We start from the raw sequence: 16,199 nt of genomic DNA, 5'->3' as shown, positions 1-16,199 counted from the left end.
CTTGTAACCAAAATTATTGTATCTATTTCAAACTCTCCCTACCACAAGTATCTGAGTGACTTTGACAAGATAAGTGAGTCACAGCTTCTCCAAAATTAGAGGTTTTTCTTAGATTTACCTTCCTGGAGTGTTTAAAGGAAGGATAACTGGTGGTCCAGTAACAGTTTTACTGATGGATGTGAGTAAAATTATGTTGCGGTAAAATACATAGCTAAAAAAGTAAATGCTGGGTATTATAGAAAAGTATCAGAACACACAGTGCATCACAGCTTGTCACCTTTGAGACTGTCTAGCCATAAGGCTAGTCAGAATGCCCATGGTGATACCCGTCTACTGGTGAAAGCATCTATAAATGGGCAAATGAGCATCACAATTGGCCAAGAGAGCAATAGATAGTCTGGTGAATCTCATTTTCTGCTACAATTTATCACATCTGGAATGCTTGAAGGCATATGTGTCGCTTGCTTGGATAAGGGATAGCAACAGGATGCACTATGCAAAGGAGATAAGCAGGCCAAGGCTGTGTACAACCTTTCATGCCAACAGTATTCCCTAATGGCAGTAGTCTCTTTCAGCAAGGCAATGCACCCTTCCATCCTACAGACATTGTTCAGCATGAGTAGCATGACAAAAAGTTCAAGGCATTGACTTGGTGTTCAAATTCCCCACATCTCAATCAAATTAAGCATCTGTGATTTTATGTAATTTATTGTGAGTTAGCGTAGGTACTGACGGAAGCGGTGTGACCTCGACGCGGTCCGTCAGCCTATGCGTTTTGGCCAAAATGCAGTACTAACACCCGCATTTTATTAGTATGCGTTAGTATCTTTGTATGTAGTTTGCTAGTTGGTGGGGGAGCCCAAGATGTCAGCCAGTGTGGCCCACCTTGGAGATACAGGGCAACCCGCTGTCATATCAGCCAGGGTTGATATCCTGTATGGTGGGTCACCACCCATCTATGGCTGACATCTTTGGTATCGTTCACATGTGCAGGCTATTAGTATATGCAGTCACTCCTCCCCAAACTGGGCTGGGTTGAGTGGGTGACTGCATATTAGCCTGCCAGGAACAAGCTGCTCCTCCACACATTATTGTCTGGCTGACTACATATTTTCAGGGCTTAAGGCCATTGCGCCTGCCCTACGGCGATTGTGCCGGTGGCGATTGTGCCTGCCTTATGGCGATCGTGCCTATGGCGACCGTGCCTGCTTTGCAGACTTTCAGGTATTTTTTGGCTTTTTCAGTGAATATGTGTTTTTTTCTTTTTCCTCACCTCTGTGATTTTATGTAATTTATTGTGAGTTAGCGTAGGTACTGACGGAAGCGGTGTGACCTCGACGCGGTCCGTCAGCCTATGCGTTTTGGCCAAAATGCAGTACTAACACCCGCATTTTATTAGTATGCGTTAGTATCTTTGTATGTAGTTTGCTAGTTGGTGGGGGAGCCCAAGATGTCAGCCAGTGTGGCCCACCTTGGAGATACAGGGCAACCCGCTGTCATATCAGCCAGGGTTGATATCCTGTATGGTGGGTCACCACCCATCTATGGCTGACATCTTTGGTATCGTTCACATGTGCAGGCTATTAGTATATGCAGTCACTCCTCCCCAAACTGGGCTGGGTTGAGTGGGTGACTGCATATTAGCCTGCCAGGAACAAGCTGCTCCTCCACACATTATTGTCTGGCTGACTACATATTTTCAGGGCTTAAGGCCATTGCGCCTGCCCTACGGCGATTGTGCCGGTGGCGATTGTGCCTGCCTTATGGCGATCGTGCCTATGGCGACCGTGCCTGCTTTGCAGACTTTCAGGTATTTTTTGGCTTTTTCAGTGAATATGTGTTTTTTTCTTTTTCCTCACCTCTGTGATTTTATGTAATTTATTGTGAGTTAGCGTAGGTACTGACGGAAGCGGTGTGACCTCGACGCGGTCCGTCAGCCTATGCGTTTTGGCCAAAATGCAGTACTAACACCCGCATTTTATTAGTATGCGTTAGTATCTTTGTATGTAGTTTGCTAGTTGGTGGGGGAGCCCAAGATGTCAGCCAGTGTGGCCCACCTTGGAGATACAGGGCAACCCGCTGTCATATCAGCCAGGGTTGATATCCTGTATGGTGGGTCACCACCCATCTATGGCTGACATCTTTGGTATCGTTCACATGTGCAGGCTATTAGTATATGCAGTCACTCCTCCCCAAACTGGGCTGGGTTGAGTGGGTGACTGCATATTAGCCTGCCAGGAACAAGCTGCTCCTCCACACATTATTGTCTGGCTGACTACATATTTTCAGGGCTTAAGGCCATTGCGCCTGCCCTACGGCGATTGTGCCGGTGGCGATTGTGCCTGCCTTATGGCGATCGTGCCTATGGCGACCGTGTCTGCTTTGCAGACTTTCAGGTATTTTTTGGCTTTTTCAGTGAATATGTGTTTTTTTCTTTTTCCTCACCTCTGTGATTTTATGTAATTTATTGTGAGTTAGCGTAGGTACTGACGGAAGCGGTGTGACCTCGACGCGGTCCGTCAGCCTATGCGTTTTGGCCAAAATGCAGTACTAACACCCGCATTTTATTAGTATGCGTTAGTATCTTTGTATGTAGTTTGCTAGTTGGTGGGGGAGCCCAAGATGTCAGCCAGTGTGGCCCACCTTGGAGATACAGGGCAACCCGCTGTCATATCAGCCAGGGTTGATATCCTGTATGGTGGGTCACCACCCATCTATGGCTGACATCTTTGGTATCGTTCACATGTGCAGGCTATTAGTATATGCAGTCACTCCTCCCCAAACTGGGCTGGGTTGAGTGGGTGACTGCATATTAGCCTGCCAGGAACAAGCTGCTCCTCCACACATTATTGTCTGGCTGACTACATATTTTCAGGGCTTAAGGCCATTGCGCCTGCCCTACGGCGATTGTGCCGGTGGCGATTGTGCCTGCCTTATGGCGATCGTGCCTATGGCGACCGTGTCTGCTTTGCAGACTTTCAGGTATTTTTTGGCTTTTTCAGTGAATATGTGTTTTTTTCTTTTTCCTCACCTCTGTGATTTTATCTGTAGGATACTGTATGCTAAAGAAAAAAATATTTTTATTCATATAGGTCTCACCTTGTCAAAGGATATGCCTGCTAATGTATGAGCACAGGCAAAAAAAAATATTACAAATTAAAAAAAATAGAAAGAACGAGGAGAATTTATCAAAAGGGGACTTTTTATGACAACTTTATGGCATGTGTTTTCTTCTATTGTTTAAAATGCAACAATTTATCTAATGTTGTAAAATGTTGATATATTTGTAGCATCTTTAAATACATCTAGAAATATGGTGGCACTTTGTACACAACTCAGGAACCACAGTGAGATTGCATCAATTTTAATTTTAATTTCTTAAAAAAGAAATTGCAATTGACTCAACTGAAACTCCACAACTTTTCAAGACACTTTTGAAAAGTAGAGGGAGAGGCAAATTGTAAATTTGTCAAAATTGAATTGCACCAAAATAGGCACAAGTTATACTATAATTCTGCCAAAACACCCCAAAAAATGTGCCCAAATGCGTGTTTTTAAATAAATATATGCATATCATATTGGCTTACTTTTATCGCCTGAATAACGTTCAATATAAAAAAAAAAATCTGAATTACTTTAGCCACATGTGCTAAGTTGGGGTGCTTTTAGTTACAGCAATTTATCGTTTGCATGAGCAAACAAACAAATTATGTCAGACTGGTTATAAAGTCAGATAAATTATTGGCTCATTCACTTGCAAATCAAATGAGAACAACTAAATGATTGGTATTTAAACGATTAGAGAACAAGTCAAGAGTGATTTTCATACTTATATGAAATGAACGATACGCACATAAACTATCGTTCATTGATCGATCGTTAGCTGTGTTTACACTGAGTGATTAGCGTTCAAATTTGAACAATCCAGCAATTTTTTCACATGATAATCTTTTTGTGTAAATGCAACTTAAGTTACTGGTTAATTTAAAAGATTAACTTTTACTCTGGATTAAGCATATTAACTACAGATGAGCGAACCTATTCGGCCACGCCCCTTTTTCACCCGAGCGCCGCGATTTTCGAGTACTTCCGTACTCGGGCGAAAAGATTCGGGGGGCGTCGTGGGTGAGTGGGGGGTTGCAGCGGGGATTGGGGGGGAGAGGGAGAGAGTGAGGGCTCCCCCCTGTTCCCCGCTGCTACCCCCCGCTCCGCTACGCCTCCCCCCGCCCCCCGGCGCCCCCCAAATCTTTTCACCCGAGTACGGAAGTACTCGAAAATTGCGGTGCTCGATCGAGTAATTACTCGAAACGAGTAGGTTCGCTCAGCTCTAATATTAACCCTTTTAACCATATTTGACATTAGAAACTAATTTATTGGCTCATTTAAAAGATTCCTTCATTCCCACACTGAGAAATGTTGTGTGTCAGTAGAATGTTGACATTTTCTTGGTAACTTTACTAGAATACATTATGTCAGCGGCAGTAACTTTCAATTGCTTCTGTCAAGTTTATCTTTCCACAAAGATCTTTGTTAGTTGTGAAAGCTATTTCAAGTAATCAGTATTACTGTTAAATTACATTAACTGGTATTACATCCTGTGCATGGCCTACTGTAATTTGTGTTTGCTATATTATATGCATGTCATTGTAATATTTATAACATAGACCTCGATAAAATTTGTTAGCATTGTTCCGTCCCTCATAGAATAATTGCTTATGATTTGAAGAGGATAAGATGTTATTAGAACATGATATAATGATTAAATTTGTTTTTCAAATTTATTATATTTCATTGTCTTATTGAAGGGATGTTCTCCGATCACCAGACAATCCCTTTAATAGAATGTTCAGCTAAATGTCATCTCTACAACAATTAAATTTCAAAACAGCTAGGGCTATATGATAATATTTAATTCCAAGCAAGTCATTTTAAATCATGACATTATCACAAAGTGATACTACTAATCTTTTCCTATTGTAAGCATGAAAAGATGGTCACCTGGAATCTGGCTATCCTTAAAGAAACACTGAGGGCTCCTTGACATTGGCACTGCGATTTTCAGTTGGCCGCGTCACGGCAGCAGCATGGTTGAAAATTGCACAAACGGGAGTCAGCCGTGACCAAGTCATAGCCGCATCTTCCGTTTATGCACCCGTTCAGACAGCCCAGGTGTGGTGAGTATACATTGAACCCGGAATACCATCAGGCAGGGGGAGAGAGTTTAGCTCTGCTAAACCTCTCCCCTTTCCCGCCCCTTCTGTGCCCCTTGTTGGCTGTCAGCAAAGGGAGGGGGCGGGAGCTAGTGCGCTAATCTCCTACCCCATCCTGCCCCCTCCCTTTGCCAACAGCCGGCAAGAGGTGGGGAGGGGGAGGGAAGGGGGAGGTAATATAGCAGAGCCGCTGCTAAACTCCCTCTGACCTCTGTTTTCCAGCAGCTCTCGTAAGCTCCAATAGGAATCTATGGGACTGGCTAGCGTATTCCGGCCAAAAAGATAGATCCAAAACTACATTTTCTGTCCGGCAGGCCATGTCCTACTGGAATGTGCACCATATGTGCTATCTTTTCAGGCTGGCCATTTTTACACATCGGATGGTCGCATGTATTGGCCAGCCATTAAAACACAGATGATATATGTACGTGTGAATAAGCCATGAGGTATAGACGGACCCCAGTAACATTTCTGTAGCAAAAGTATAGGCAGACCCCTGTAATATTTCTGTAGCAGCAGTATAGGCAGACCCCTGTAACATTCCTGTAGCTAAGATATAGGCGGACCCCAGTAACATTTCTGTAGCAAAGGTATAGGCGCACCCCAGTAACATTTATGTAGCAAAGCTACATGCAGACCCCAGTAACATTTCTGTAGCAGAAGTATACGCAGACCCCTGTAACATTCCTGTAGTAAAAGTATAGGTGGACCCCAGTAACATTTCTGTAGCAAAAGTATAGGCAGACCCCAGTAACATTTCTGTAGCAAAGGTATAGGCAGACCCCAGTAACATTTCTGTAGCAAAGGTATAGGCAGACCCAAGTAACATTCCTGTAGCAAAAGTATAGGCAGACGCCTGTAACATTTCTGTAGTAAAAGTATAGACGGATCCCAGTAACATTTCTGTAGCAAAGGTATAGGCAGACCCCAGTAACATTTCTGTAGTAAAAGTAGAGGCAGACCCCTGTAACATTCCTGTAGCAAAGGTATTGGCAGACCCCTCTAAGATTTCTGTAGCAAGAGTACACGCGAACCCCTGAAACATTGGTGTACCATGAGTGTAGGCGAAGACCGGAAAAATTAGTTAGATAACAGTATAGGTGAGGCACAGAAAAATTGGTGTCCCAAGAGTTCAAGTGTACCCCTGAAAAATTGCTCAACCTTAAAAATAAAACTAATAAAATTTGATTTAAAAAAAAAAAAAATTGCTCAACCGCGAGGGTAGGTGAAACCCATAAACATTTTTTAAAGATACAGCTCACTGTTGCTTAATTTGTAACAGAGCCAGGAGGCAACCCTGTGAAAAAAATTGGTATTAATACTTTTGAAACAGAGCCTTTTGGGCCGCAGAAAAATTGGCAGTTCAGCGTGATGACATGCTGTTTTAGGAGGAGGAGGAGTAGGAGGAGTAATAATATCCGAGAGTGATTGACAAAGCTAATTCACCCTTTTTTTTCCGGTGATAGAGAATGCTTTTTTATTCGGTTGCAGCAAAAAGAATCATTAGGTTCCGCTGCTCTCCTCCGGTGGAGAAGAGAAGTCTGGGGAAATCCAGGCTTTGTTCTTCTTTATGAGTGTAAGCATGTCGGCACTGGCAGTTGTCAGGCAGGTACACTTATCCATGATGATTCCCCCAGCTCCACTAAACACCCTCTCTGACAAGACGCTAGCGGCAGGGCAGGCCAGCACCTCCAGGATGTACAGCGCAAGTTCATGCCACGTGTCCAGCTTTGAAACCCAATAGTTGTATGGAGCAGAGACATCACGGAGGACGGTGGTACGATCGGCTACGTAGTCCCTCACCATCTTTTTACAGTGCTCCCTCCGACTCAGCCTTGACTGGGAAGTGGTGACATAGTCTTGCTGGGGAACCATAAAGCTGGCAAAGGCCTTGGAGAGTGTTCCCCTGCCTGTGCTGGACATGCTGCCTGATTCCCACGTCTCGCCTGCTACTTGGCCCTTGGAACTGCATCTTCTGCCACTAGAGCTGTTAGATGGGAACTTTAGCATCACTTTTTTCACCAGGGCCCTTTTCCACCAGGGTTGCTGTCCTCACTAGGAAGATGACTTTCAGGATCCTTCTCCTCCTCTACAGCCCATACATGCTGAACAAATGAGAGGCAAGCAGCATGGGTACCCTCTGCAGTGTGCCAAGCTGTCTCTTCCCCCTCCTCCTCTTGCTCGTCCCCCTCCCCCTCCTCCTCCAAAACGCGCTGAGATATAGACATGAAGGTGGTCTGGCTATCAAGCGACATACTCTCATCCCCATCTCCTGTTCCAACCGCAAAACGTCGGCCTTTATGCCTTGCAGCAAACTTCTCAGCAGGCAAAGCAGCAGGATGGTAATGCTAATGATTGCCGCATCGCCGCTCACCATCTGGGTAGACTCCTCAAAGTTTCTGAGGACCTGGCAGATATCTGCTATCCAGGCCCTTAGTAAAGAATTGGTGAGGCTGACTACCAATACGCCGCCCATGTTGCAGCTGGTATTCTACTATTGCTCTACGCTGCTCATACAGCCTGGCCAACATGTGCAGCGTAGAATTCCAGCATGTGGGCACGTGGCACAGCATTCGGTGCTCTGGCAGCTGAAACCGATGTTGCATTGTCCTCAGGGTGGCAGCATCCGTGGTTGACTTGCAGAAATGTGCGCAGGCGCGGCGCACTTTGCCGAGCAGGTCAGACAAGTGGGGGTAGTTTTTCAGAAACCGCTGAACCACCAGATTGAAGATGTGGGCCAGGCATGGCACGTGTGTGAGGCTGCCGAGCTGCAGAGCTGCCACTAGGTTACGGACGTTGTCACACACGACCATGCTCAGCAACGAAAGCCAGGGGTCGGTCTGCTCTGTCAGACCCTGCAACAGCTCGGGAGCTATGTGCCTCTTGTCACCTAAGCTGATTAGTTTCAGCACGACCTGCTGACGCTTGCCCACCGCTGTGCTGCCGCACAGCGCGATACCAACTGCTGGCGACGTGCTCACACTTCTTAATTGAGAGGTAGAGGTGGCAGAGGAGGAGGAGGGGGAGGGGGGGTTTGGAGGAAGTGGCATAAAACGCAGCAGATACCAGCATCGAGGTAGAACCCGCTATTCTGGGTGTGGGTAGGACGTGAGCAGTCCCAGGCTCTGACTCGGTCGCAGCCTCCACCAAATTCACCCAATGTGCCGTCAGGGAGATATAGTGGCCCTGCTCGCCAGTACTTGTCCACGTGTCCGTGGTTAAGTGGACCTTCCCAGTACCTGCGTTGGTGAGGGAACGATTTATGTTGCGGGAGACGTGCTGGTGTGGGGCTGGGACGGCACACCGGGAAACATAGTGGCGACTGGGGACCGAGCAGCGTGGGACCGCTGCCGCCATCATGTTTTTGAAAGCCTCAGTTTCCACAAGCCTATACGGCAGCATCTCCTGGCTGATTAATTTGGCAATGTGCACGTTTAAAGCTTGTGCGTGCGGGTGTGTGGTGGCAAATTTGCCTTTCGCTCCAATGCCTGTGTTAGCAACAGCTGAACGCTGCGCTGAGAGACATTGCTAGATGGAGTGGAAGACGGTGGAGGTGAGGGTGTGAGTGCAGGTTGGGGGAGGCGCTCGTGCCTGTGTCCTGGGAGGGGGATTGGATCTGTGTGGCAGGTTGTGGCACAGGGGAAGAGGCAGTGGTGTGACCCGGAGGCAGTGAACGGCCTTCGTCCCACCTTGTGGGGTGCTTGGCCATCATATGCCTGTGCGTGCTGGTGGTGGTGAGGCTAATAGTGGTGGCTCCCCGGCTGATCTTGGTGTGACAAAGGTTGCACACCACTGTTCGTCGGTCGTCCGCACTCTCACTAAAAAACATCCACACCTTTGAATACCTAGCCCTCTGCACGGAGGCTTGCCACGAGGCGGTGCTTTGGGAAACAGTTGGGGGATTCTTGGCTCTGGCCCTGCCTCTACCCCTGGCCACTCCACTGCCTCTTCCAACCTGTCCTGCTGCTGCACTTGCCTCCTGCTCTAAAGCCCTGTCCTCAGTAGGCTTAGCAAACCAGGTGGGGTCAGTCACCTCATCGTCCAGCTGCTCTTCCTCCGAATCCTCTGTGAGCTCCTTCCTCGGACGTACTGCCCTTACTACTACCTCACTGACAGACAACTGTGTCTCATCATCATCCTCAACCACAAAAAGCTATTGAGACAGTTGCTGGAAGTCCCCAGCCTCATCTCCCGAACTTTCCAAAGGTTGGGCATCGGTCACGACAAACTCCTCCGGTGAGAGAGGAACCAGTTTTTCCCACTCATGGCAGGGACGCGAGAACAGTTTCTGAGAGTCTGCCTGCTCATCAGAATATGTCATTTTCATGGAGTGAGGAGGCTGGGAGGAAGGAGGAGCAGTAGCCAGAGGATTCAGAGTTGCAGTCCCTAGGCCCGGAGTAGTGGACTGCGTAGAAGACTGGGTGGTCGATACATTGCCGGACGCATTTTCTGCCATCCACGACAGGACCTGCTCACACTGCTCTGTTTGTAATAAAGGTCTACCATGCAGACCGATAAATTGTGATATTAAGCTTGGTACCCCAGAAACTTGCCTCTCTCCTAATCCCGCAGCAGCCGGCTGTGATTCACCATGACCAGGAACTCGGCCTGTGCCCACACCCTCACTTGGACGTCCGTGTCCATGTCCACATCCACGTCCTTGACCCTTGCCCCTACTCCTCATCATGGCGGATTAAGAATAGAGCAGGGCCCAAATAAATTACCCCACTGTACAGCGCTGACAACTGTGGCTTAATTCACCGCACACAGAGACTTGTAGATAGCGGAGGCTCTATGCTGTGACTTGAAAAAATTAACCAGCTGTCTTGCGCTGATACTTAGGGGTAATTTACTGCTCGCAGAGACTTGTAGATAATAGAGGCTGTGTGGAGTGGGAGAAGACTCTAAAGCCAGTGGATAGTGCTGGTAACTGCGGCTATCTCAACGCCACCAAGGAAAGGGTATTGTGAGATGCTCTGCACAGCGGCAGAGCTGAAACACTTTGCAGTGGCCCAGGTAATATTACAGTACTGTTTAGCGGTGAAACCTCTGTATAATGCACTGCAGACACAGAACATTATAAATGAAGTCGCTCATAGCAGGCTAGAAATTATTTGAGTGCAGTTTCATGGTTAGAGCTGGTTTTATGGCACTGCAGCCTGAGAAAACTATTACTGAAAGGCTGGAAACAGGCCTAGATGCGTAATACAAAAATGGATGCACTGCAACTCCCAGCAGGCCACAACTAAAATGCACACGGTCAGATGTAGCCCAACAAAGGAGCTTTGGGGTTTTTGCACGGAGGATACGGACTGTATAATGTATATAACTCTCCCTATAGAAGTGGCTGTGCCGAACACTCTGTGTCTAATTCACTGCAGACAGAGAATGGTATAAATGAAGTCGTTCGCAGCAGGCTAGAAAATATTTGAGTGCAGTTTCACGGTGAGAGCAGGATTGTACGGCACTGCAGCCTGAAAAAACTATTACTGAAAGGCTGCGAACAGGCCTAGATTAGTAATACAAAAATGGATGCACTACAACTCCCAGCAGACCACAACTAAAATGCACATGGTCAGATGAAGCCCAACGAAGGAGCTTTAGGGTTTTTGCACGGAGGATATGGACTGTATATAACTTTCCCTATAGAAGTGGTTGTGCCAAACACTCTGTTATGCACTGCAGACAGAGAACAGTGTAAATGAAGTCGTTCGCAGCAGGCTAGGAAATATTTGAGTGCAGTTTCACGGTGAGAGCTGGTTGTATGGCACTGCAGCCTGAGAAAACTATTACTGAAAGGCTGGGCAGAGGCCTAGATGCCTAAGACAAAAATGGATGCACTACAACTCCCAGCCAGCCACAAGTATAATGCACAAGGTCAGATGTAGCCCAACGAAGGAGCTTTAGGGTTTTTGAAGACAGGATCCTAGTCTAACACTTTCCCTACATCAGCAGCAACTCTTTCCCTATGCTCTGTATAATACACTGCAGACTGAGAACGCTATAGATATAATGGCCTGCACAGCCCAAGATGAAAAAAAAAATGGTGCACTACTGCTCCCAGCCAGCCACAACAGTAATGCACACAGTCAGATGTAACCCTAAGAAGGACCAAGGAGATGCTTAAAAATGCACACAGTCAGATGTAACCCTAAGAAGGACCAAGGAGATGCTTAAAAAATAAAATAAAATTGTGCTACTGCTCCCAGCTAGCCACAAGAGTAATGCACACTATGAAGAGTAGCCCTAAGAAGGACCGTTGGGGTTCTTGAAGACAGGATCCTACACTAACACTTTGCCTATATCAGCAGCAGCACTTTCCTTAACCTCTGCCAGCATGTGTCTGAGGCGAGCCGCGGGCGGGACCACTTAAAGTACTTAGTGGTCACTTGATCTCGCCAGCCACTCACTGCAGGGGGGTGGGATACAGCTGGCACGTCACAGCAGGAAGTGGTAATGCCTTCCCCGCATGTCTATTGGCTAGAAAATGGCGCTAAACATGCAGGAAAGGAAATGCAATTGACTCGAGTACCGCATGGTGTTCGTCTCGAGTAACAAGCATCTCGAGTACCCTAATACTCGAACGAGCATCAAGCTCGGACGAGTGGGCTCGCTCATCTCTAATGCATATCCTAAATTGGGAATAGGACCTAGCTAAATGTTCCTCCCTCAATGTTTTCGTCCTTTCCTTTTAGTAAATGGGGCCCAAAGAATAATGACTTTATTAGAAGAGGACAGATTCACCAGAGAATCCTACAGTTTCTCAGTGGATCATTCTAACAGTAAGGGGCTAATTTATGCAGATCAAAGTTTCATACGCTGGTCTATGTAAAGTTTATGTTCATATGAAATGCGACAAATGTATTAAGAGGCACAAGTGCTTTGCCTGTGCACCAAAGGTGCAATCTATGCCAACCAAAAGCTATAATTTAAGCCAGTTTCTGCTGTAAATTATAGTAAAACTGATAGACCACCAGTGACCATGCCCCCTAAGGCTAAATTTCACCTACTTACTTAAATTGTCAAGCCCAGCTTAAAACGGCAGGAAATTCACTTTTTAGTTGGATATATCACTTGCACCAAATTGTGACTTTTTGATACCATATTTCTTGCACAAATTAATCAGTGAAAGTACATTACCCAAAAATACAATAATAACCCTCTCCCAGCAACTTTTACCTGTTTTATGCAGGCTCTATCAGATTTTGTACCTTCATTAAAAAGAAAAAAATCTGTACCAGGATTATTATCACCAATGTACAGATGTTGTGTCTACAGCTAAGGAAGGATGATCCATAATGTACACAGCATAGCTATTCAAAGAATTAGAGAATTCTTTTTGAAGTAAAAATCGCTCATTGAGCAAAACTACCCAAAAATAGAACCTACAGTTAGGGCCAGAAATATTTGGACAGTGACACAAGTTTTGTTATTTTAGCTGTTTACAAAAACATGTTCAGAAATACAATTATATATATAATATGGGCTGAAAGTGCACACTCCCAGCTGCAATATGAGAGTTTCCACATCCAAATCGGAGAAAGGGTTTAGGAATCATAGCTCTGTAATGCATAGCCTCCTCTTTTTCAAGGGACCAAAAGTAATTGGACAATGGACTCTAAGGGCTGCAATTAACTCAGAAGGCGTCTCCCTCGTTAACCTGTAATCAATTAAGTAGTTAAAAGGTCTGGGCTTGATTCCAGGTGTGTGGTTTTGGATTTGGAAGCTGTTGCTGTGACCAGACAACATGCGGTCAAAGGAACTCTCAATTGAGGTGAAGCAGAACATCCTGAGGCTGAAAAAAAAGAAAAAATCCATCAGAGAGATAGCAGACATGCTTGGAGTAGCAAAATCAACAGTCGGGTACATTCTGAGAAAAAAGGAATTCACTGGTGAGCTTGGGAACTCAAAAAGGCCTGGGCGTCCACGGAAGACAACGGTGGTGGATGATCGCCGCATACTTTCTTTGGTGAAGAAGAACCCGTTCACAACATCAACTGAAGTCCAGAACACTCTCAGGGAAGTAGGTGTATCTGTCTCTAAGTCAACAGTAAAGAGAAGACTCCATGAAAGTAAATACAAAGGGTTCACATCTAGATGCAAACCATTCATCAATTCCAAAAATAGACAGGCCAAAGTTAAATTTGCCGAAAAACACCTCAAGAAGCCAGCCCAGTTCTGGAAAAGTATTCTATGGACAGATGAGACAAAGATCAACCTGTGCCAGAATGATGGGAAGAAAAAGGTTTGGAGAAGAAAGGGAACGGCACATGATCCAAGGCACACCACATCCTCTGTAAAACATGGTGGAGGCAACGTGATGGCATGGGCATGCATGGCTTTCAATGGCACTGGGTCACTTGTGTTTATTGATGACATAACAGCAGACAAGAGTAGCCGGATGAATTCTGAAGTGTACCGGGATATACTTTCAGCCCAGATTCAGCGAAATGCTGCAAAGTTGATCGGACGGCGCTTCACAGTACAGATGGACAATGACCCCAAGCATACAGCCAAAGCTACCCAGGAGTTCATGAGTGCAAAAAAGTGGAACATTCTGCAATGGCCAAGTCAATCACCAGATCTTAACCCAATTGAGCATGCATTTCACTTGCTCAAATCCAGACTTCAGACGGAAAGACCCACAAACAAGCAAGACCTGAAGGCTGCGGCTGTAAAGGCCTGGCAAAGCATTAAGAAGGAGGAAACCCAGCGTTTGGTGATGTCCATGGGTTCCAGACTTAAGGCAGTGATTGCCTCCAAAGGATTCGCAACAAAATATTGAAAAAAAAATATTTTGTTTGGGTTATGTTTATTTGTCCAATTACTTTTGAGCTCCTAAAATGTGGAGTGTTTGTAAAGAAATGTGTACAATTCCTACATTTTCTATCAGATATTTTTGTTCAACCCTTTAAATTAAACGTTACAATCTGCACTTGAATTCTGTTGTAGAGGCTTCATTTCAAATCCAATGCGGTGGCATGCAGAGCCCAACTCGCGAAAATTGTGTTACTGTCCAAATATTTCTGGCCCTAACTGTATATACAACCCCCGACCTACCCACCCCCTTTCCCTTTCCTGACTATTTCCTTCTAAATAAAACTGACAAAATTGCATCTAGAATACAGCGTTCCAAAGAGGAGATTTTTACTCTGGCCATCAAAGCCTGAAATTCCTGTGTTTTCAGGACCCAAACTTTTTTTTTTATTCTGTTCAGATTTGCATCCCTACAGATAATGTTTTCTGCACAAACACCGTTAGCTTTGTGTTCTAGCCTTCACTGATTATCACAAACTCTTATGAAAATGAACAGTGGGCAACTTATAGAAATCAAGAAAATTTCCCCAGCGCTCGTGGTCCCCCGGGATATCAAAGGACACGATGGTCCATAGAATATAATTATATTTTATTAATTGTTGCTACGCGTTTCGGCGGACTAAACCGCCCTCTTCAAGCATAAAATAAACATTTAACAAGCATACATTTATACATTTCATATACACTCACATGGATATTGTTAAATGTTTATTTTATGCTTGAAGAGGGCGGTTTAGTCCGCCGAAACAACAATTAATAAAATATAATTATATTCTATGGACCATCATGTCCTTTGATATCCTGGGGTACCACGAGCGCTGGGGAAATGTTCTTGATTTCTATAAGGTGTATATGCAAACAGCCGATTCCGGGCTGTTACCCTGCTAATCGCTCTCCTGTGGAACCGGATTGGAATCCCAGGAATAACTACAAGCGAACAAGGATACAGGTGCCGGTAGACCCTCTAGGTAGGGGGTCATACCGAGCACCAGGTGAGTACTATAAGTATTCACACAAATCTTTAAAAATTTGTTATGAGTGAGTAGGCGCTGATCTTGTTTCTCTACAGTGGGCAACTTACTTTACAACTAGTTTTGTTTTTCTGGTCAGTTTCAAACCTCTTTAAATTTTATTGTGTTACTTCATGATTTATCAGTGATTCCCTTTAAGGGTTCAGACAATAGATAAATCCACCACTGGATCTTTGGGGACCGTTATGGAAAGAACTAATATAAGTACTGAAGAATCTGACCTGTTCAGTTCTTGACAACTCTCAGCACTCCCAAATGTCATAATTACATTTAACAGTGAAGTGTCAAATTATGAAAATAAGCTACAATAAACCTGCAGTATAATTTGCTCTCTCTTCAAATGATACAGTTTTTCAAGTGCATATTAAGTGCACGCTTCTCCCCCATCAGCATTAGTATCCTTAGCAAAGTAAGGAGGATGTGAAGCAGTAAAAGCAAGTACTATTGTTTCCAATGGCAAGTATTGCCTACCAGACTAAAACAGATCTCCAGGTACATCAATGGGAAAGTTTCTTACAGTTGCCAGAAAATAAGTAAATGAAGCATTTGTAATTACTTGGATTTCTGCATTGATGTGGTCTGAATGTTATCTAAGTCACAATTGTAGACAAATACAATCTATCTAAATTAATGACACAAAAATAGTACGATTAATGTTTTTTATTGAGCACATTCAGTAAAAATCCACAGTACAGGGAAAAAAAAGTGAATATTTGTATTTAATATTCTGTAAATGCACTTTAACCACATTTTCTGCAGGTTCAAATAAGATGTGCAGAACATTCAGGATGATATTTTCAACTATTTCTTTTTGAAAATGTTAAATTTATTTCCGAGGAAATACTTAGTCATCTAGACCATAAATTAGCCTGCTATCTGGAAATTTTCCATACTATGAACATGCAGGCAAAAGTGCTCATTGGCTTGCTAGGGCCTTATATCCCAAACTCGCTACTACTTATATTACCTCCATAACCTCATGATATGGGACAAAGCTGTAGACCACTCAAGAAATTGTTGCAGTCTTTCTAGATTATTATGCTTCTCTATATAATATTAAATCACAATACTTGGAACTTGTTCAACCTTGAGAAAATCAGAGACTATATCTCTAGGCATAGCTTATTATTAGAGATGAGCG

This window comes from Eleutherodactylus coqui, chromosome 7, assembly GCF_035609145.1.
Source record: "Eleutherodactylus coqui strain aEleCoq1 chromosome 7, aEleCoq1.hap1, whole genome shotgun sequence".
NCBI classification, from domain to species: Eukaryota; Metazoa; Chordata; class Amphibia; order Anura; family Eleutherodactylidae; genus Eleutherodactylus; species Eleutherodactylus coqui.
This window is presented reverse-complemented; position numbering follows the sequence as displayed.